The sequence below is a fragment of the Oncorhynchus mykiss genome, chromosome 3 (genome assembly GCF_057628025.1).
Source record: "Oncorhynchus mykiss isolate SJ-2025 chromosome 3, ASM5762802v1, whole genome shotgun sequence".
In the NCBI taxonomy this organism is placed as follows: domain Eukaryota; kingdom Metazoa; phylum Chordata; class Actinopteri; order Salmoniformes; family Salmonidae; genus Oncorhynchus; species Oncorhynchus mykiss.
The window spans coordinates 40,539,513-40,542,297 of NC_143024.1; positions in this window are offsets into that span (position 1 = coordinate 40,539,513).

Consider the following 2,785-nt stretch of genomic DNA (forward strand, 5'->3'; position numbering starts at 1 on the left):
TAAGTGTGTATGTGTATTCGGTGTTATTATTTAGTTAGTAAATAAATAATTAAGCCAAATTGTGTATTGCGGATTCATCAATGAGGCTAGGGTTGTTGCAGATATCAAGGAATATGCAACGTTCAGAATGAGACTGAGGTATTAATGATTAACAAGTGACTGTTATTGATGTAAGAGATATCCATACATCTTTAGAGTTTAAGTCGGGAGATAGTAACTCGTTAAACAACTTTTCCTGTGATACCCCAAATTCCTAATGAGTTAATTGTTATATGATTCATTGAATCAAGTAACAATTAAACATAGTTGATCAAATAAATAACAGTTATCAGATTAATTATGGTCATGTCAAGACAGCCCCATATACAAAGCGAGGTCCATACAGAAATGTTTGTTGAGATCGGTGTGAAAGAATTTGACTGGCCTGCACAGAGCCCTGACCTCAACCCCATCGAGCACCTTTGGGATGAATTGGAATATCTACTGGGAGCCAGGCCTCATCGCCCAACATCAGTGCCCCACCTCTTGTGGCTGAATGGCAGCAAGTCCCTGCAGCAATGCTCCAACATCTATTTATTTAATTTTATTTATTTCACCTTTATTTAACCAGGTAGGCTAATTGAGAACAAGTTCTCATTTGCAACTGCGACCTGGCCAAGATAAAGCATAGCAATTTGACACATACAACAACACAGAGTTACACATGAAATAAACAAAACATACAGTCAATAATACAGTAGAACAAAAGAAAACAAAAAGTCTATATACAGTGTGTGCAGATGAGGTAAGTTAAAAGGCAATAAATAGGCCATGGTGGCGAAGTAATTACAATATAGCAACTAAACACTGGAATGGTAGATGTGCAGAAGTTGAATGTGCAAGTAGAGATACTGGGGTGCAAAGGAGCGAGATAGATAAATAAATACAGTATGGGGATGAGGTAGGTAGATAGATGGGCTGTTTACAGATGGGCTATGTACAGGTGCAGTGAGCTGCTCTGACAGCTGGTGCTTAAAGCTAGTGAGGCAGATATGAGTCTCCAGCTTCAGAGATTTTTGCAGTTCGTTCCAGTCATTGGCAGCAGAGAACTGGAAGGAAAGACAACCAAAGGAGGAATTGGCTTTGGGGGTAACCAGTGAGATATACCTGCTGGAGCGCATGCTACGAGTGGGTGCTGCTATGGTGACCAGTGAGCTGAGATAAGGCGAGGTTTTACCTAGCAGAGACTTGTAGATAACCTGTAGCCAGTGCGTTTGGCGACGAGTATGAAGCGAGGGCTTCCGAGAAGAGTGGAGGCTGTTATAGCAGCAAAGGGGCGACCAACTCCATATTAATGCCCATACTTTTTTACACAAAAATAATCTTGAGTACAGTACATATGTGCAGTACACAAATCTGAAAAATGTCTCTGAATTTAAAATGTGTGTATATATACTGGTGATTAAACCACCATTTAATGGTAATGTGGCAGCCATATTGGAATTTGGACTCAATATTGGATTTGAGTCAAATCTAGTTGGTTCCCCTAACTTAATTGCAAGACTAGGGGCTAAAGATACAAAATCCTTCACGGAACCTTGGACCCCCCAAAAATTAATTTTGATGTCTGAGCCCACTGGTTTTTCTTCGAGTCGATTACAATAGCCACAATATTTAAAAGAAAAACGTGTAACTGTATGTATTTTTGTCAGGCAGGACCACACAGCACTGAATGAGATTAAATTTGACTTGTGAGTTGTGTATTGAACAAAAAAGTTCATCATAAATATTCATAGTTGATACTTCCGCCTATGGTATCTGGGCATACAGTTCTATATTTTCAAAATTCTTTAAGATATCCTAATGCTGTTTGTTTGTATATGTAGGGCAGACAATATTCTGTTTTCAACTTGCCATGACACCACAGACTGCACAAGAGGATAATCCTGCCTCCTGTTCTTCCGAGAAGGAGAAGAACAAGCAGCCCTTATTCGTGAGAGTCTTTTCTACCATGACCAGAGCCCTGAACTGATAGCAGAACACCTCACTAGACTTGTGAGTATCAGCACTGATCTCTCTCTATGGCAATACACTGTACATTGGTTAAATGTACAGGGGCGGCAGGTAGCCTCGTGGTTAGAGTGTTGAACTAGTAACTGAAAGGTTGCAAGATCGAATCCCCGAGCTGAAAAGGTAAAAATCTGTCGTTCTGCCCCTGAACAAGGCCGTTAACCCACTGTTCCTAGGCCGTCATTGAAAATAGGAATTTGTTCTTAACTGACTTGCCTAGTTAAATAAAGGTAAAATATATATTTTTTTATAAAAATAAACAGTAAATCAAGCCAGGTGTTCGCTGCTGTGTCCTTGGACCAAGTTGTCAGCAGGCAAACTTTGTTTGTTTTGCTTTGTTTAATTTCAGTAAAACCTTTCATAGTGTGTGTAAGACTTGGTATAAGCATGAATAACCCCTTTATAATGTCTTATCATCTTAGGGGACTGCAGCTGTCATCTCAAAGGCATTCCTCATAGGGTACTTGAATGCAAAGTTAGAAGAAGCCCTTGAGTCGCTGCTGTAGCAGGCTTTGTACCTCAGTGGTATTAAGCATGTCCATCTAATGGGATAAAAAATGGTTTGTTGTTGTCAGAAGTCATTCCTGTAGGATTGTATTGGAATTATGTTGAGTTTCTCTGTGTAACATGATTGCATCCAATCTGATGTGAGACAGAAAAACTAATTTACAGAAAAGCGGATAGGAAATTGAATTTAAGATGGTTGGTTGATTGTGGGGCCTCAAAGGTTTGAGTG